Raw genomic sequence first — 21,237 nt, 5'->3', positions numbered from 1 at the left:
TGTGTGTGTGTGTGTGTGTGTGTGTGTTGGGGATGTGGTAAGTTAACAGTTGTACATTTATCTATTGCTGTATAATAACCATCCCCCAGCACCCCCCCACCGCCTAAGTTTTGGTTTAAAACTGTTAAAACGAAAAACAGAAACCAGCCTTGAAAATTCTCTGAGTAGACGAAACTAGTTTAGTCATACAAGCAAAGCTTAATTTAGCTGATTTTGCAAGTATAACCTGACCTGGGTCATTTCTTGATGATGCCTCTGGAAATCAAAAGCAAAACTGTTTCCCAAGGTTGATGTGAGGTAACTGCTGACCAATTCCCTATCAGTTAAGAAGCTTCCGATATTCTAACCCATCCTCATGAAGAACAGACGGTCCCTGCCGTCTCTCCATCCAATATTCTAACCCATCCTTGTGAAGAACAGACGGTCCCTGCCGTCTCTCCATCTGAGCTGCTTTGTAGCAGCTCACCCCTGAGCCTCCTTCTGAGTCAGGGTTTGAGCACTCCCGCTTTGCAAACAGCTTTGATGAGCGCCCAGTGAACTTTTTCCAATTGCTGCTTTGGTGATTTGTTGGTTTTACTTCTGCTGTTTCCGAACTTGTGGCCAAACAGTAACAATTAGTCTGCTCATGAATTTGAGGTTAATGGAGTCTTCTCAGCAGTTCGTGCCTGAGTTCCTTCTGCAGATGCAGTCCGATGGGAGCTGAAGCCGGGGGCATCTTAGAGCCCGGGACTGCGGGACTCTGTCTCTTCCTGCTCAGGGGACTTCAAAGTCCCTCCAAAGGGAGCTTCCTCTGCCCCGCCTACCCATCCCCCCCCTATGGCTGTCATCTGTCTGTTCCTGTCCTGGGAGGGGACAGTTCCAAGACTGCGAGATGGTTTTGAGTGTGGTTTTCCTGCTTTCAGTGTCCCTTTGACTAAGTTTCAGGCCGGTCGCGCCCTTGCTTATCCTTCTGCCCTGAGGCTGGAAACTTCCCCAGATCTTTCGGCAGCTGACCATTCGTCTTCCTAACGTCACAACTTTGGGAGCTCTGACTGGCAGATTTTAGGTCAAGAAGAATAACATGCATATAATTTTGGGGGGAGAAAAACCCCTATTTTCTTTCCTAGTTCCCCAAGGTCCAGATCTCTGACATTCAAATGGGCTCCTCTTCTTTCTCCGTTTGTCACAGATAACATTTTCATCAGTAATTTGCAACAGTTGAGTAACTGTTTTGCACACTGTTTCATGCAATACATGCATGCAAAAATACGTGCTTTTTTGAAAAAGACAATCTTTTTGAAGATGATAAAGGAGCTGTAAAAATGATCTTTAGGGGTTTGGCAACTAAGCAGGAAAGATACTCAGCCAATAGTCTTGAGACTTGGGCTCAAGTCCTGGCTCCTTGATTTAATAATTACTTCACTTCTCAGAGCATCAGTATCCTCATCTGAAAAACAGATAACACCTCCCTTGCTGAAACCATAAGGATCAAGGTCGGAGGAGGCCCAGATGTGGTGCTCGCCTTTGTCTGGATGCAAGGTGGGGGGAGGGCTCAGTGGGTGAGTAATGGCTTCTGCTGGTGCAGAAAACTGCCCCTCTGGCCCTTGCCCTGAAGCCAGAAGCTTCCGTTCCTCCCCGTGTGTCCCTGGCACCTTTCTGGCTGCTACCCCAATGCTGGAGCTTGGAGCAGTCAAATCCGTCAGCGAAATGCTCGTCCCCATTTTTCCTGCCTGGCTTACATTGACTCATCTGTCAAGTTTCAGATAAAACATCCTTAAGAAAGCCTTCCATGAACACTCCCCACCGTGCCCCACTCTCTCAGACTAGGGCCAGGAAATAGGTACCAGATGTTGGGATAAAGACAGCATTAAAAATTAAGACTCTAATCAAGGCTGAGGAAGTTAGCTACAACCTCAGTGAAGATTATAGATTTCTCTAAGCAGATGGAGGAGGTCACAAGTGGTATCCTTTCCACTCGGAAAAGCCCAGCCGTACAAAGAGCACGGGTGTGGGGTCCTGGTACAACAATTGTGAAAAAGGAACCTGCTTAAATTCTCTTCATATTGAAGATGCTAGAATGTTTTAACTTAATGCCTAAATCCATTGTACGATTATGATTTTAGATGGGAATTATAAGGCTAGTTTGTTAGTCCAATTAGGCAAATTTTCTTAAATATTGCAACTACATAGATATCAAATCTGCACAGACGCCTTAATGCAAAAAAAAAATATATATATATCAAAACACGTAACTCTTGAAGAGTTATGTTTTAATTCTAAATCTTCCTGGGGTTAAGAGAAGCTTACCCCCGTGGTAGGCAGCATTCTAAGATGACTTCCAAATGACTCACAGCCCTTGCAGAATCCCCTCCCCTTGAGTGTGGGTGGAATGTGGAAATACGATGAGAAATCACTCCTGTGATTAGATTACCCCTCAGTTGATTTTGAGCTAATCAAAACAGATTCCTGGATGGGCCCGCCTTAACCAGATGAGCCTTTAAAGAAGGTGAAGCATCCGAGTAAAGTGCTTCTGCCGACTTTGAAGATGCAGCTGACCCCTGACCAGACAGACAGAAACACTGGGACCTCGGCCCTACAACCACAAGGAATTCAATTACACCAACAACCAGCAAACTTGGAAAAGGACCCTGAGCTTCAGATGAGAACCACAGCCCTAGATTCCAGCCCGGCGACACCCTGAGCCAACGTATGCCTGACCTCCTGACGCACAGAAACTGTGAAATAGAAAACTAACATTCGCTCTGTAGTGGGCTGCACTGTGTGCCCCACCCCAGATATGTTGAAACCCTAACCCCTGATACCTGTGAGTGTGGCCTTATTTAGAAATAAGGTCTTTGCAGATGTCATCAAATTAAGAGGAGCTTTTATAGTGAATTAGGGTGACCGGTGTCCATGTAAGGAGAGGGAGATGTGAAGACACACTGCACGCAGAGATGATGGTGAAGTGAAGATGGAGGCGGAAGTTGCAGTGATGTAGCTCAACCCCAAGGACTGGCAAGGATTGCTGGCAACCATCAAAAGGTGACAGAGGCAAGGAACGATTCTCCCCCAGAGCCTTCAAGAAGGAGCGTGGCCCTGCCAACATCTCGATTTCACACTTCCGGCCTCCAGAACTGTGCGAAAATAAATTTCTGTTGTTATAAAAAAGGAAAACAAAATCATAAGGCTCAGCGGAGCCATTGTACATCAGTGTGATGGTCGCAGTGCGGTGTGAGTGCAACGCGTCCCGATTCGCTCTCCAGACGCACCAGACCGGTGCAGAGAGCCCAGCGAGCCGCCGACCAGACACCAGACTGGGTGCTAGGCTGCCGCGCTCGCTGGGCTTTGCAACACCTGTCTCTCCACGTTCTCCACCAGCCTTCCTCAGCAGCCCCTCCTGCGTGGCTTCCTTGAGATCCTCCTCCGAATGACCTCTAACAGCCAGAGCCCTTGGGTCTCGGTTCGGGGCTCTCCCCGCTGTCTCTCTCCAGGTGACCCCATCATCCCCTTGTCTTGAAATCCCATCTCTCCGTTGATGACTCCCAACTTTACTTCCCCATGTCAGACCCCTTCTTGAGTTTCCTCCTGGAATGCCCACCTGTCTCTTTGGGATGCTGCCATCAGGGTGTCGCACAGGCAGGTGCGGGGTAGCTATACCAAAGCAGTTCTGATGGTGCCCCCTCCAGCCGTGCCCGGGGTGCCGCCAGACCCCACCCACCTTCCTTCTTTATTTGACCTTTCAGGTCTCCGCGAGCTTGCACTTCACCTTCTCTGGCTTTCCTAACGTAGGGGTGGGTTCATCCACGGTTCCCCTGTCGCTTCATCCTGCTCAGTGCTTTCACAGCGTTTCGCATGCCCTCTGGGTTATTCGTCTCTTGTTCACTTGTTCACTTATTGGTTATTTCTAGCGTTTTAGCTTTTCTATGCCCAGGGCCACCCCAAGTGCCTGACCCATGGCAGCTGCTCAGCAAATATATGATGAACAGACGAAAAGGTGTCCTGAGCAGGTCACTTGCTGAGGTAACCTGGTCTATTCTGTAATATTAAGAGGATTCGATGCGATGTAAGATAGTATCCTTGGAAGAGCCTAGTCCACTACCTTGTACATGGAGGTGTTTATTAAATGGTAGTAAATGTAAATTGTTAGTTCCTTCTCCCTTTTCTGGGCTATACATAAGAAGCATATAATGTGCCTCCAAAAGCTCTTTATCAAGTCTGGTATGATGCACCTTACGCAGTTCTAACTGAGTGTACCACTTGTGTGTACCAACTGTAGACCTTACTACTTATACCGATGCACTGGCTGCACTCAGAGACAGTGATTCGAACGGTATGTATCCGAATGCGTGTCAGAGTTTGAGATCCAGTTTTGGAGAGTAAGCATTTTAAAGTGCAGTACTGGGTACATTAGTCAGGGTTCTCCAGGGGGAAAAAAACAATAGGAGACTGTCTGTGTGTGTGTCTGTGTGTGTGTCTGTCCTTTCCTTCCTTCCTTCCTTCCTTCCTTCCTTCCTTCCTTCCTTCCTTCCTTCCTTCCTTCCTTCCTTCCTTCCTTCCTTTCTTTTTTTCCTTTCTTTTCTTTCTTTCTGCAATCTGCCGAGTAGGCCGGCAGGCTGGAAAGTCAGGTGAGACTTGGTGTTGCAGTCTTGAATCTGAATTTCACAGGGCAGCAGACTGGAAACAGGCAGAGTTTTAATGCTTCAGTCTTTAAGAGAATTCCTTTCACTTTGGGGAACTTCAGTCTTTGCTCTTAAGGCCTTAAACTGATTGGATGAGGCCCACCACATTACGGAGGGTAGCCAGCTTTACTCAAACGTACTGATTTGAATATTAATCACATCTAAAATACACTTCTAGACTGGTGTGTGACCAAACGATTGGGTGTCCTGTCCTAGCCAAGTTGACACATAAAATTAACCATCATACTGGGCAAACATTTTAATGATCAATTTTAAGAATATTGAAATACTCTAATATTTCTTCAGTTCTAGGCTAGGTTTCATGGAGAACCTATAATATGAAATTCTTATTCCTTCCTGTCACCTGCAGGAGTTTGGTATTGATTTGTTTTTCTTTTTAGTGTCTTCCCCCTTACTCTGAACAGATTTGATATTTTAGAGGTGCAGAGGGGGTCTTAATTCAGAGTTTATTAATCATTACCTACCCAGACTGGGAAGTCTAGAAAAATCTTTCTTTAAAGACATCTGCGTGTCATATTTCCCCACCTCAGATATTGATTGCTTATTTTTTTTTCATTCAAAAAGCCACAAAAACAAAACAAACAAAAACAAAATCAGAGCTCTAGTAGCTAAGCTGGATGCTAGTTACAACGACAAACAAAATGTAGCTTCTGTTTTTGCTTGTTGTCACAGGGCATCTTAAATCTCATGACTTGCTTGACTAAAAAAAACAAAAGTACTTTATGAAACTGCAAAGGAAATGGGAAGGAAGTAGCAGGAAAGACTCCTTAGCTTCTGAGATATTTATTAGAAGTTGGAGAGATTTGTTATAAGTGGATATAAAGTATTGTTCTAGCAAGAAACAATTTGTTCAGAATAGTTCCAGGTGTGCAGCCCTGATGCTCATTGAATCAGATTCAGTTTTCCCAGCCTGTGATGCTTTGTTTCCAGCAGATGGTGCCAAAGGACTGGTCGTAGCAGAGGCTCTTTCAAACCTGTGAAATGTATTTACATAAGGCCGGCATCTGAAGCAAAGATCTCAAATTGCCTGAGACTCTTTCTTTTGCTCCATTTTAGTGTGACAAGTGGATCAAAATAAGAAGCAGACAAGAAAATGGTTGCCTATCCTGGAGCGTGGTATACTGTGCCATAATGGAAAGGTAGGTCAAACACAGACACAGGTAAAAATACACCCAGACACAGAGCTGGCACAAGGAACTCGTGTGTGTGTGTGTGTGTGTGTGTGTGTGTGTGTGTGTAGATTAAACAATAAAGAATAGAAGTGAAAAATACTTCAAAAAAAGTAAAGTAGAAAAACCTATAGAGAGAATAAAAATGCTGAAGAAGATGAGAGAGAGAGAACTCAAATGAGCACGAGGCTAGGAACTTGGTCTAAAAGTATTAATATGGAAACTTCTGAAAAAAGGGATCCTATTCCTCTATTTCTCGCAGTCCTCATAACAGGTAACTTGAATTTCAATGAATATTATGTAAATGGAGGATCAGGAAAAAAGACACCAGATCGTCTAGAACCAACTCAGTGGAATTCTTCAAGGCAACGGACTCTCAGTGCCCACCAGGACTGGGGATGATCTGAACCACAGGCAGTGCCTGTCGGGGAGGCGGAGTCAAAGCTTTACTTACTTAAAGGGGAAGGGCCCTGCTGTGGAGGAGAAAAGAAAACAGAATTAGTGGGGATGGTAGACCTATCGGAGCCACTGTCTCTTTGTTAGTCTAAAAACCTCCCATTAAAAGAACGAGTCTGCATCTGCTAGTGGAGGGTAGAAGAGAGGGTTCTTCCTGTTGCAGTCCAAGGGTTTATTGCTCAGTTTAGAAGCTGCTTCCAGAGCAGGACCATCGACCTAGTTTGGAAAAGGTTCCCTGTCTGTGTCCTGTGTCACCGAAGGCGAGCATTGGTGAGATATTCCCATGAGTGCTCAGAGACGACCATCGAGTACAAGGCTGAGAAGCTCCCGTGGTTTGTCCCCAAGAGTGCTGCTTCTCTCAGGGTTTCCTGCATGTCATAAAACTCCTGAGTGAAATGATGCTGCAGGAAGTGTATGTAGTGCATAATAATATACAAATATTACGGGCTTTGCAATTTACCTCGATTCCAAGTAACTTCCAACATTGGGTCCCCAAAACTGAAAGTTCTTTTCTTCCAGGAGAGTTGATTTCTTACAAAAAGAGTATGCCCTTACAAGTTTGAGCTGAATTATAAAATCTATGGAGGGGCGTGGTGTTGAATCTACATTATTCTAATTAATCATTCAACAGTATCTTCTAAACATACTCTGATAAGCCAGTGGCTCTTAAATTTGTGTGTTAAAGAATCACGTGAGGTGCTTGCTAAGATGCCAATTCCTAGGCCCAACTCTGGACATTCCGACTCAAGAGATGTGGGGAGCCCAGGGGTTTGCATTTAAGCAATCATTTCAGGTGATTTCGGTGCAGAAGATGGAAGACTTCTCTCAGAGAAACGTGGCCCTAAGCGAAGTCGGGATTGGTCAATCCGACAGGCCTTCCAACTCCCTTCTCCATTTATTCATTCATTCCCCTGCTCTCTCCTGAACACACGAATCTAGCAAACATTCCTGGTGCCCTAACATTGTACTCGGTGATGGAGTAAAAATAAACAGACTCAGTTCCTGCTTGAAAGGAACTTAAATCTTATATGATATATATATATGACATGATATATATCAGGTATTAGATATGTTATATATGTATATGTCAGACACTAAGTATATTATATATGTATATACATACACCAGGCATTAGACATAGTATATGTGCATATATATATATATATATGTATCAGGTATTATAGATATGTATATATATATAATCAGACATTGGATATGTTATATGTGTACATATAATCAGGCATTAGAGATACTGTATGTGTATGTATATATCAAACATTATATGTATGTATATATAATCAGACATTGGATATATTATATGTGCACATATGTAATCGGGCATTAGACATATGCATATATATATCAGGCATTATATATATACACATATATGTATACACACATATGAATGACAATGTCAAGTGTTAAGTGCTGAATTCATAGAAGTGATGCCAATGAGAGTGTTGCAGGAATTTAGAAGGAAGTCATTTCGCATGAGCCAGTGTAGGGAGCAGCCTTGTGGAGGGCGGGATGCTGCCTGGGCACTGAATGACAAGGAGTGAGCAGGATATTTGAGATGAAGGAATAGCATTAGCTTCCCATCATACTTATTAAGGAAAAATATTATTAATATCCATAAGCCTATACTAAAGATAGCACAGTGGCAAAGCATGACCAGGGATTAAAACTATAATCTTGTTAGCTACCTTCAGAGGAGAAATAAAGGATGAGAAGCTCAAAGTTCCTGAATCATTTCCTTATTTTTTCAATATTCCGATGCCAATTAGACCTTTTTTTTCTCACTTTAATAAGTTGATAAATAGTAGGAGCACTTGACATCACCTGTTTATTATATAAATCCTGCTTTTCTCATAGACCATATCTGTTTCATCAGCTGCTTCCAAAAAGTTAAAATTATGATAGGACACATGAAAGGTATAGACAATTAGCACCCCAAGAAGAGGAATGAGACTGTTTGAAAATGAGGGAGGAAGCTTAGTCTAATTAAAATTACTTCTTATTTTAGTAAAGAGATCTGTATTCTTTAAGACTTCCATTTAGACTTTTTTTAAGCTACATTCTGCTTGTCTCATTACTTGAAAGAAATTTTAATCTAGCTACTTCGTCTCCATCCCCAGCTCTTCTTGCCAACGTCCTACAAAGCCTCAAAAAAACGAAATATTTAAGCAATTTTGTCCAAGAGTTTTCACTGAACATATAGCGAGTTGGAATTATTATTCCACCGGGCTGGGAAAGCACCAGACTCTGGAGCCAGACAATTGGGATTTTAACCTTAGGTACATCACTTACTATTCATGTGGCTATGGTGATGTTATTTAACCTTTGTGCACCTCAGTTTCCTCATTGGGAAAGTAGACACAAATGGAGTTGTCGGGATGACTAAATGAATCCATACGTATAAAGCACGTGGAACACCCACGCCCATAGTCAGGGCTCAGTCAATGTTAGCTGTTGTCTTGAGCCCTGGCGTTGAGAAAGGTACACAAGAGCAAGTTTCACGAGAATGTAAGGAGACTGGAGAGGTGTTACATTCATATATAATCATGATTAATTTATAAATTATTACTATAAATTATATTTATAATAATACAAAATTATTCAACACCCCCCAGAAAAATTATTTGTATCTTTCCTTTTAACAGAATACATTTCGGACTGTTTCTAAAAATGCATAATAGAAAATCGCATGGCCCAGATCTTAAATACGAGCAAGCGCAGGGACAAAAAAGAGAACCAGAGAAGAATCTGGTAGAAAAGGGAAACCTGATAAGTTACTCACAAGAGAAAAGGCCAGTTGTTGAGGAGAAACACAATTACTCGAGTAAGACCAGAGACCGTTGGGAACTCCTGACGGTCATCTTTAGGACGAGGCCGTGTAATATACGAACAAACATCTTCAACACCTTTTCAACAGGCAAACGCAAGGGTTTGGTGGGGCCGCTCCCCGGACGGTCCTCAGATCATCGGCCAGCACAGGTCATAGCAGCGGTTCTCTGAGGAGGGGGATCCGTGTGACCTAGGTGCTCAACTCTCTGTCGATTCTGCTTTACGGAGAGGGAGACTTTGGAATGCCTGTCAGGCCCAGTGACCCTTTTCTTTGCCTTTCCCCACCCTCCCCTCAAGCAATTATTCGCTGCTCTGCATCCTGTTCTCCCTTGACTTTGGGGGCCCTCATTACTCCTGGTCCTCCTTCTACTTCCCTTTCCCCTTCTGCTCCTGGTCTCACGACAGCTCCTTCCCACCCGCCTCCCAGACGCTGGTGTTCCTGGGCTCCCATCTTTGGTCCTCTCCCCATCTCACTACTTATCTCCCCCGGGAGACCCAATTCTGTTCCACGACACCAGCTGCCATGTTGAAAACAGGAATTTCCCAAACCCACGCGCAGCAGGGTCACAGCTTGGGCGGGGTTGTGTTCTGAGGTCAGGGTCTGAGACAAAAACAGCATTTTGCCAACCTGAGACTCGTTCACTGTTTTTTTTTGTTTTTGTTTTTTGTTTTTTAGTTGAAAAAGAGGTGAACTAGTGGCTTAAATTTGTAGCCATCGTGTGGAAAAATGTTTTCTTTAAAGATCAAAATTATACTGAGTGTTGAGATGTTCGTATTGTAAGGACGTACAAGGGAAATGAGACCACTTGGAAGAAGAGCAGGTTCACACACCTCCCACTTCCTGGTCAGTTCTGAGCCTACAGCCATGGGACAAAACAGAGCAAGGCAAAAGCTAAGTGATTCTTTCTCCTCTCTCTGTTATTTATGTACTTAAGACCAAGTGCACGCAGGTGACATTGCATATGTGGGTGATGACTCTATGTGTCCCTACAAACTCTCACTGTGTGCCTGTTAGCCATCTTCATTTGGTTGTCCCACAAGATTTCAACCTCAACATGTCCAATTTTAATTTATTGTGTTTACTTCCCACTCATTTTTAATTAGTTATAGCGAGGTACCCACTCTATATTATTGCCATAACGAAGATACTCCCAAATTTTTGTGGCTTAACCAAAATAAAAATTTATTTCCCACCTGTGCAACAGCCCAAGGTCAGCCTTGCAGGTTAGGGAGTGGGGGGTGAAATGGGGCACAGGAAGTCCACTCCACAGTGTCACTCAGAGATCCAGACTTGAAAAGCCTCTGCCATCTCTAGTACGTCGCTTCCAAGATAGCCTTGGTGTCAACACCCAGTCAGGAGAGGGAGCAGAAAGAGAGGGTGGTAAGGGCACCCCTAGGTTTTAGTGTCACATTACATCTGTTCCCGTTTTATTGGCGCAAGTGTTCACATCCCAGCAACAAATCTACACGGTGGAGGGGGAGCATTAACACCAAATTTTGGCGGAGAATTAGCCATCTCCTTTCTCCATTTCTAATTTGTTCTTCTACCAGTATTTTGTGTCTCAGTTTCCTCTTTTATAAAATGGATGGACGATTGTACTCTTCTTAGGGGTTGTTGTAAAAATTGAGATAATCTGTGCAAAGCAGTTAGGATGTGCCTGACTTTTAGCCGATGTTCAAAAGTTGGTTAACTATTATTGTTATTAATTAGTTGCCGGATTTCATCAGCCACCAAAGTTGCACGAAGCTAGAAACTCTTTCCTTGTCACCAACTCCCAATCAGTCAGGAAGTCCTACTTACTAATTAAAAATATGTATGTATTTATGTTTCTTTAAATGCAAAGAATGGATGTTTCTGACAGGGAAATCAAAACAGATGGATTTGGATTTTTTAAAAAAAGAAAAGCCACTCTCCCTGGGGATCCAATGTATTCCTATGGCCTCAACCTGCCATCTTCAAAATGGGTCATATAGGACTCTGTGACTGGATTAGAGCTCCCAGCTGTAAGAGATCTAGAAAAGTCTTTTTATTCCCTCATTTTTAAAACAGGAAACTACAGCCCAGGTGATGACAAAGCTGGGACTTGATTCTAGGTTTTTTGACTTCGGTCAAGTCCTCCATTGTACTCAGCTGCTTCCTTTGTAAGAACCTTCACATACTCCTCTTGATTCTCGTTCCTCTGTTTACCTCCTAGTGTAATTTCACAGACAAGTAAACTAAGGGAAAACCAACCAAACAACTCCTCCCCCTCATCCTTACAATTTGGTTTGGTGTCTGTTAAGTAAAGACGACTACTGTGTGAATTCCACTAACCGCCTGTGGCTTCCAAACCACTTCAGTTCCGGAGTATGTACTGACCTCTGCTTCTTCTTGCCCAGTTACTCAGATCCCCAAGCCCAGTGCCATCTCCTTTCCTGCTTTTTATTCTGAGCAGCAGATGGCACTGTGCACAAGTCTGGAAAAATGTTTTCTACACTCCAGGAAAGATGAAGGAAAATGTATGCTAAACCTCCCTCAGCTTTATGCTTACCCTCTTCTTGGGTCTGAGTGCTCGTGAGTGTGAGCCGTGTACTTACAGGCACAAGCGATACTGTGTGTGTGATTGATATGATCTGGGACATTGTGGCAGAGGCTGCTGCTCGTCGATGAACTTGCTTCCTCTCCTTCCTGGGCACACGGCTGGACTACATTTCCTGGTCATAGTTAGACTTGGCCATGTGACTGAGATGTGGCCAGTGGAACTGATCTGAGAGAAAGTGAGAGGAGTGAGAGGAGGTAGTTTGTGCCATTTCCAGGCTTGGCCTATAAAAATCTCCCGTGCTCTTCCCCTGCACTAGCTGGATGTCGATGGCCAGGTACACCTTGGAAATCATGGGTCGAAGGTGGCAGAGATGGCACCATCCTGGATCCCCGAATGACTGCGTGGAGCTGAATACACGCACTGACTTGGATCCACACTGGGTGTTATGTGAGTGAGAATTAACCTATAACATGTTAGGCCACTGAAATTGTGGGGTTTGTGGTGCAGCAATCAGCCAATTCTTGTTGATAGGAGAGTTGGGTGATGAAACCCTACTTTTCCCTGTGATTCAGGGCTAGGTCTTTAACGACATTTCACAAGAAGCTTCCATGTTTCTGTACAATCGAGTGCCTTTTTCCACATTACAGTCCAAAGAGGAAGTGACCGTTCCCTGTTAAAGAGGGTTTAAAGGTTTCTCCACCTCAGTCATTTCAGCAAAACAAAGGATTTGATATGCGGACTGGAAGGCAGGCAGCCAGTAGGGAGAACGCAAGTTAGCTTAGGATAAAGACGGAGGGACTATATCATGAGGTCAGGTTTCTTTATGCCAGGCCTACTGGAGTGAAGTAAACCCTTCAGTAGAAATAAAAGCGCTGTAATAGAAACTACTCAGGGTGAAGAGACGGGCTTTAAAGCCGACCACCAACAACGTCTCCCCTCCCCGTATACACAAGAGGAGACTTCTGTCACCTCTCCCTATGAGTCCGGACTGGCCTCGTGACTTGTTTTGGCCAACAGAATGCAATAGAAGTGACGCGGTGCCAGTTCCAGCATAGGCAGCTTTTGCTGTCTCGGAGCCCACCTGCCATCCTGTGAGGAAGCCCAGCTGGACTGTGGAAGAGCAGCGGTCAAGAGGGGCAGAACTCAGAGGACCCAGACAATGGCCAGCACCAGCTGCCTGTCATCTGAGTGAAGTTTCCTTGGCTGTTCCGGCCCCGCTGAGTTCCCAAGCTGAATGCAGCTGCGTAAGTGACCACCATCCACACCACATGGAGCAGAAGAATTGTTGATGTCAGTTCAGCCAGCCCACAGAATCCCGAGAAGCAGTAAATCGTGTCGTCAGGCACTACCTTTTGGAGGGATTTTATGTGGCAATGGATAACCGAAGCACAGGATAAGTGATAAATACTCTTTAGCAAGAGGTGGATGGCAGAGAATAAAATGCCACAGGGCACAGAAGACAATCATTCAACGATAAATTCGACAATATCCCCTATGACTGAATTTTTACACCAGGGCACCCAAGACACTGAGATGCCATTCACATCCCCATGGAGCTCGTAGCAAAGCAGCGTGAGACAAAAATGCAAACAGCTAGTTATTGGAATTGTGTTGAGTAGGGGGTCAAAAAAAAAAAAAAGCAGCAATGCATTCTTAAGAGCTGAAGCTGAGTGTATGAAATGAGTAAGGTTTGTTGAGTGGCTGGAGGGGATCACTGGGGAGGAGTGAAAGCATTCGAGTCTGGGGGACCCCTCGCGAAGGCAGGGAGGGCGAATCGTGGTAAACAGAGACAAGGGAATAGTCTGCAGCGGCGGGGCTGAGAGCAGGCCAGCCCGGCGAGGCCCACCTTTGCGTGGTTCCCTTGCGCTTAACACCTGGCCTGGCTGTTCTTGGTGCCACCTGGTGCCAGATGACACCATCAGTTGTGCGACCTTCACGCCGGCCCATGTGGCTTCCCAGGGGCAAACGAGGCGGCTCTTATTTTAGTCTGAGCGGTGGACAAATGAAGCGTCAGGGTCAGGTTCGTAAGTGACAAAAGGGATCAGAAATCGACATTTCTGCTTGAAGAAGTGGTAACCTTTCTGTTCCTATCACCTCTGGTTTTCCTAAAAAGCATTAATTTGGGCTCTGCGTGCTTTTATGACATAAATCAATCGCCACATGTTTTTATCTCTCTGATTTTAACCCTCCTACCTACGAAACAAAACACAAGTGACTCTACTTGCATTCTTCCTATTTTTTAAAAAATTGTAGTAAGAACACTTATGAGATCTGCCCTCTTGACAGATTTTTAACTGCAGAACCCAGCGTCGTAAACTATAGGCACAAGGTACTACAGCAGATCTCTTTGTTTTTGTTTTGTTTATTTCTTTTATTCAAACCATACCTCATACATCATCAATACAGACGAATAACTTAAAATTAAAAATATGTATATGGAAGGTGCCCGATCAAACCAGGGAGCAGTCAACACGGTCTGGAGAATATGCCGCCCCAGCGGTCTACGCCTTCCAGGCCCCTCCTGAGGTTCTGTGAGAGGGGCCCGCCCAGCCTCACCCTCTGGGAGCGGCTACCTGCCCTGCAGGAGGAGCCCGGGAAATGAGCCCCTTCCGTCCGTCCCCTCCCCGGCTGCACGCTCCGTGGTTCCAGTCCATTTCTACTCTCCCTTGTCTAGGCAGAACCGTTTAGTCCTAAAGTCTGCTCCGCCCCAAGAACTTTCCGTCGATGTCATCATTTCCCTTCCACTGTCCTCTCCACCCCCACCCCCTGCTGGGTCTGGGGCACCCATGCTCCCCCGTCCCGGGCACGCCACTTCCTCTAGCAGTCAGCCTCCCCCTTTCACCCCAGCCTGGCCTTGCTAATAGCTACAGTTTGTCCTTAATAGACTAGTGTCCCCCTTAGGGACAGTGTTTTGAAGGAACAGTAATAACACAATGATGACAGTAGTTTGACAGCTGCCATTTGTATGGCTGCGAGGTGCCCTTTACATGGTAACCTTCAGCGCTCACGACTGCGTATGACAGTGTCATGGTCTTCACTTTAGGACAATTAAGGCTGTGAGTTAAAGGCAAATACCTTCAATTTGCATCCAAACTGGCCACCTGCCACCAAAACCTGAATCTTTCTGCCACACCCCGTGGCTTTTCTTGTAGGGATTTATTTATATTAATGCCAAATCAGCACTGGAATGGCCTCGCTGAGTCAGAGTGTCCCCTTCCTCCACAGGCAAACAGTCTGGTTTGCAGGCTCTTTGTAGCTAGAAAGGTAGATAGAAAAATAGATTAAATAAGTTGTTTGCAAACACTTGAGGTTCGTTTGAATTCCAACATCCAGAGCTCTGTCTAGCTCATGTGTTACTATTGTCACCTTTCTTAAAGCCCGGGGCCCAGAAATGACCCATGGGCTCCACCCTCCTACAGCTGTCCCTTACTGAAACATTTAGACCCCACCACCCTACCCGTCTGGCATTTGGATTTCCCGGATTCTGATGTTCTTGCTGCCTGTCGTTTGTCCCTGGGCTCTTCCGGGGTGGCTTTCTCTGAACCGTAACCCCTAGAACTAAGGCCCCGTGGCGCTGAGGGCTCTTACCCCGATCGCACTTCGGCTGTGCACTCCCTCTCATGCTGCAGGCAAACCATTTGGTTTTTGCTGCCTTTGTCTTCCCATACAAGGAATTTGGGGGGATCATTCTCCGAGAAATCTCAAGTGGTACTAAGATCAGAAGCTCATTTTGATTCTTTATCTCTTTTTTTTCCAGCTATTCCGAGTTCTGTTCTCCTGGGTTTTTTGGAGCCTTATAAGAGAGCATTAGTTGTTTTCCAGCCTCCTAGGTGAGAGCAGAGGAGCAGAGCGGATTCTGGCTAAGTCGGGGCCAGTAATCAGTGGCACTGATGCCATCCACATGGCTGTTCTGAGCAGGTACATAGAGTGAACAGACAGGCAGAATTGCCCCTCGGTTCCTCTGTCCCAAGGAGAAAGGGGCTCTGCAGCCTCGCTCCCTAGCCTCCTCCAGCAGGTACTAGCTGAGTTGTTTGAATTTTAAGTTGCAGTCAAGAATGGAGAGTCTAATTGGATCCCCACTCTCACCAAAATGTTCAAGACTTGCGCACAGAATATTGGCTCGTTTCTAACTTGTCTTCCTGGTGAATGATGAGAAAGGACAGCAGGGGCTAAATGTTGTGTATCTTCAGTGGATTAGAGAGATCAGACGCCCAAGATGTCCCACACCATAACCTAAGTCAGGACACCTGACCCTCATTCTCATGCAATAAACATCTCAGGAGGCTTCTCTCCCCAACAGCGACATTTAAAATTTGTTTGCTTATCCTCATCATTCTTATATAACCAATTCTGCATGTTTTGCAATGAAAATATGGAAAATTCAAACCAGATGATAAAATCCAGGTGGCTCTGAATGCAATGAAAAACAGTCATAGAATCATACACAATCTCTTTCTCACACACACACATATACACATCCTACTCACATATGACTGGATTTTACTTTACTCTGAATCTGATTACAATCCTCTCTTGGCCTGGTCCACACTGTCAGTGACCAGGGGACCTGGAAGGACAGCTGGGGACACACCAAGCTGACCAGCCACTTGGGGCTATTTGAGAATTGATCATGATACTTAGGAGGTACCTTCAAGTTCATGGCTGCAGTGGGTGCAGCCTAAAGTTAATAGCACAGAAAGCTACCTGCTATACTGGAACCCCCACCTAAAAATGGGATGCATCCATAGGCAACCAGAGCTGAAGATAGTGTTTTCCACACAGGTAACAGAGTCCATGGAAACAGACCAATCTAAGGTGTTGGTCCCCCTGGGGAGTTCGAAAGAGGTCCATAGTTATCATGAAAAGGTCAAGCCACATAGGCAAGACTCAGGAGACTAGACTTGGAGCTCTCAGGATCAGAGCATGTTACTGATGTCCCTTCATATATGACTGTGTAGTCTCTGGGATAACGGGGGAGGGGATCAGGTAGTTTGGGAAACTCCGCATTAAACAAAGTTAAATATGTCTCTTTAGCCTGTTTCTTCAGGCTTAATCGTGAATCTCTAAGAGTGGGAAGGAGTAGGGGGTTCTTCCCAGACTTCGCTGACCTGGGAGTCCCTCCTTCTTCACTGGGAACGTCTAACATGTCAAAGGGTGCTCATGTCCGCAAAACCCAGTTTGGAGGATGACATTTGGAAAAGTCAGGGAAGCCCCAGCCGTCCAGGGTCACCAACTCTATTGAGACTCAGCTCCCAGCCCAGCCAGCCCAGCCAGCTAGTAGGACATCCCAAGGCAATGGGCTTCTTGTTCGCACACCCACATCCTTGGGGGAGCGTGAAGGCTCATAAGTACATGGTACATAAGTACATGGATTCTTTTTTTTTTTTTTTTTTAATTCTAGGTCCACCGCTCATTCCCATTGCTCTGCCAAGAAGTAGCGGCTGTGAGCCATGGCAGCAGGACGGAGGGGCTCCTTTTTGGGCCCCCTCTCGAAACATCTATTTCAAGCAAGAGTTTCCTCTCCTTACTATGGTACATTGCCCGCCCGCTCCCCCTGCTCCCCAGAGTTGGGGTAGGAACCTCTGGGTGCCACACAAAATGCTGGTTTTTTTTTTTGAAAAGCGAATGAGTCTATTCACTTAGTAATGTCTCGTTGCCACTCAAATGATGTCTAATGCTTCGCTTTCGTGAAAACTAAGGGAAGACCTAATTGAGTTGTCAGAGAATTAGATCATTAAAAAGAATTTTGGCGGTCGATCGATCACTGTTATCAGAAGGAGCTCTGTAATTGACATTGCTATGATGAAATTCCTTTCATTCTCATCTACTTAGTTTTATAGAAAATATCTCCATTGTGCTTACAATAACTAACAACGATAATTGTAAAATGGGAATAATGTTATAGGAATCCCATCAATTTCAGGAGGAAGTCTGAGGAAGACAAGTTTTTCCAATAAAATTTTACTTTTTATGCTTAATAATCATTTTTTAAAATTATAATATATTTATGTTGTTTTGATAAATTACAAATGAATAGTGCCTACTACAGTGATAATTCCATCCAGAAATATTCCTTTGATATCTAGAGCTGTTGGTCACAGGAAAATTTTAAAATTAATTTCAAATTAATTAAAGTGTGCAAGATTAATTTCATATTTTTGCTGCAGTTAATTATTATGGATGATCAATAAAAGGGTATCAGGCATAAAATATATCATATTAATGTAAAATTACTCGAGGCAGGTGGGATGAAAATATTACTTTAAGGAGTTAATGAAGTAAATTTTTGCCAATTAAAGACAAGCTTGTTACCGTATATTTTGAATGAATTATGGCAGATACCAAATTGTTATGGTATTAGATTGCACTGGAAACATTTTAAAGTCATAGGAGTTTTATTTTTAAGTGTTCGATATTTCCAATGCACCAGGAATTATATCCTTTGCAACTATTTAAACGTTTGAAGATATGTTTTAGGTGTTAACTTGAAGGATGTGAGAAGACATGTAGTTTTTAAAAATTATTTTAAGGGGTAATCGACCAAGAAGTTGAAGGCGTTGCATCCAAGGCACGTAGGGAGAATGAAAACGCAGGGAGCCAGAGGTGGCGGCGCTGGGCTGGCTGGGGCTTCGGGCTGTTCTTCCTATCTTGCGTTCACTTCACACTTCCCCCCTCTGCTTCCTCTCCAGCCCGGCGTCCATGTCCATCCAGGTCTAGGTCCCCTCAGCTTCCAACTTAACATCCCACATAATTTCCTCCTCTGGGAGCGGCACTCATTTCTTTCATGCGCATGTGGTCTTGACCCTGAGACCAACTCATGGGACCTGTCCCAGGGGGCGTGGCCCCTGTCCCACAGTCCCCACCTCAGTCTTGCCCCAAATCCCACAAACCCCCAGATAGTAAGAAGCCAGAGGTGGTCCCGGTCCATGAGGCCTTGTCCACCCACCATCATCTCAACAATTAGCGTTATTTGTAGGTTTGAAGTTTTCAAATGCTTCCCTTTATAAAGCATGTCTTACCACAACCTGCTGTGATAAATGAAGAAATTGGAGCTCAAAGAGTTTAAGTGATTTGCCTGCGATTATACAGCAAGAAATGGCGGGGTTAATATTTGGGTCTAGATCATCTGTCTTCACACTCTATGCTTTATTCAAGATGTCTCACTGTCCCTGGGGAGTCTATTTCAGTCGAAGGCCTAAGAAAACCAACTGGGGTGGCCCACTTCTCAGCACCCTGGGTGAGAGCCCACCCCAGGAGATGGAGGTGGGTGTTAGCGCAGTCTTCTTGTCTGATGGCCGACTCTCTGGGGTCTCCTTCAAGATGCTCCTCCAGACACTTGGAATGGATTAACAGACAGCAAGAGGGAATCTACACATTCTCGTACTCGGAACAAGATCCCATGGTGTGGAGCCAAAATGAGATGAGTATAAACAAACATGCGCATAAAAATGTGGAAGATTTGCTGTGACTGGTGTTTTAGTCTGTATAGTAGTTGTACCCAAAATAACACTTGGTCAGATGTCAAAATACCAGTCATCTCGCTTTAGTTTTAAAGACAAAGACTTTTAAAAACCAGGAGAACTACTAAATCAGTTTCAACTTACCTCAAAGGGTCCAAATTAATAGGTATTTCTGGCTACGTAAGTTAACTTTAAGTATACTTTGAGTATTATTCTGGAAAATGTTTAAGGAAGGTTTTCTTTTCATTGTTAGTGCATTCAGGCTGCTAGACATGCATGTTGGAAAAATCGTTATTCCATGTGGGAGCTTGATTTTTTTATTCCTCAGTGTGAGGTATTTCATTGAGGCTGAGCCCTCAAGAACATTATAAAGTTAACTGGAATTTCTAAGAGTGATTGATTCTCTAGGTCTTAAAGGAATAAACACATAGGTAAGATGCACAGTAAATAATTTTAGGTCACTTAGTGCACACAGGAAATAACTTCCTAAAAAAGGAGGTCAGCACTGTAAACAGTCCAAAATCACCCTCAAAGACCACCTGGAAGTTCAAGTGTGCAGGTGGCCCAGAGTTTAGCCTGGAACTTATTATTCCTATAGTCGTTGGTTGGCTCCAGCTTTTTACCTCTGAGTACAGCTCAACTCGCTGGTTCGTCAGGCTCCATTGATAGCTGTTTGCTTTTGTCAGAGCCAGTCTTGGGCCAGCAAACATGTTAACACAAGTCGACAGCATTATAAATACTCAATTCTTACGTGGAACTTAAAAACGAATCTGGATGAAACAATTGGGCCTTTCCCAAGCAAAACCTGGATATACTGAAAAACTTGCAAATGATAGCCTCCACGCCAGTTCTCTCTGTCAGTCCCTACTTCTGAAATGTCCTCATCGTGCTCACTGAGCAGGGGAGAGACCACCTGAACCAAGAACCTCATTTCTTTGTGACTTAACTTTCAGAGACCAATATACCTACACTGTCACACTGGGAAGGAAGTTAGAGATCATTTACCAGTGTAAATGACCACTTAGGGTGTGAATGGCATTTGGGAAAATCTTTTCCTATGAAACTTTCCCGTGCAGGGAAAACAGCATCTTGGTCCCCTACACATTGATAATGCATCTGCCACTGTTGCTGTGACAACTGAAAATCACCTCTCCCACATTTCCAAACACTGGGGGAGACAAGGGTACAGTCACACTACTTTCAGCTGACAATGCAATTTGCAGGGAGGACACCTGGGTCTGGGCAGGGGGCGTGGCTTAGGAAGGGGCATGGCTTGCCTGAGGTCATAGTGCAAATTAGTAGTGAAGTCAGAATTTTACTGGGATGTCTCTTTAATCATCCTCCTGCTACTATCTATCTGTAAAGTATGAATTAACAGCAAATTAATTTACTATTCATGGTCGGTACTTGTGAAATTCTTTAAAGTCCTAGGCTAAAGATAACTATCCCAAATTATTATCTACTTATAGCTCAAGGCACGATCAGGACTATACATTACTGAAAAATAACTTAAATTGTCATCTGTTTTGGAAATACTTTCAAAAAAATAAAAGATCAAGGGTGGACAGAAGACCATAACTACGCCCAGACTGACAGCTCCCAGAGGGTGGGTCAGGAACATTCTCTCTACATGCCAGTGCTGATTGTCACGCCTGTCGCGAGGTTAAGTCAGCCAGTGTTTGTCCATCTGAACTGAAGCACGTGCCTGTTTGCATTTGAGCTGCTCTCCCAGATAGTTTTTCCAAAGGTATCTCTTGGAGTTTCATTTATTTTTACAGTGGAGGCTTCTGTTTAGGCTCCCCTGGGTTGTGGAGAGGAAACTGGACCTTCAAAAGTAGCCTAGGTTGAATGGAAACGTGTGGGAGATGGCCCAAACATGCCATCGGTGCTGCTGGGTGGGGTGCATAGAACAGGCGCCCTTGCCAGCCCATAAATCCCTCCCTCCCAGAAGCCCGAGCGGAGTGAGCAAGATGCTGCCTGCCAAGTGCTCTGAGCTGCCTGGAACAAGGTGCCGAACAAACATCAGCCTTATTATTGTTTCTAATCTGCAGATCTGGGCTCTGTGTCTGGAAATACAAAGAAAGGAATGGGGCTGGATAGGCAGAAG

At 44.5% G+C, this 21,237-nt stretch overlaps 1 protein-coding gene across 4 annotated transcripts in view; it reads left to right on the top strand.

Annotated features, from left to right (window-relative positions):
* Positions 1-21,237, top strand: part of CCDC3 (coiled-coil domain containing 3) — a 169,366-nt gene that overhangs the window by 53,002 nt on the left and 95,127 nt on the right. For 3 of the 4 annotated variants that reach the window (XM_025043424.1, XM_025043423.1, XM_015585579.2), the window contains one exon: positions 5,736-5,818. The gene's annotated coding sequence lies outside the window, so the exon portion shown is untranslated. Of the gene's footprint in view, positions 1-5,735; positions 5,819-11,986; positions 12,112-21,237 lie in introns of those variants that run through there. The other variant, XR_001516441.2, reaches the window with a different exon arrangement.

Source organism: Pteropus alecto, unplaced genomic scaffold (assembly GCF_000325575.1).
Source record: "Pteropus alecto unplaced genomic scaffold, ASM32557v1 scaffold11, whole genome shotgun sequence".
NCBI classification, from domain to species: Eukaryota; Metazoa; Chordata; class Mammalia; order Chiroptera; family Pteropodidae; genus Pteropus; species Pteropus alecto.
This window is presented reverse-complemented; position numbering and strand designations above follow the sequence as displayed.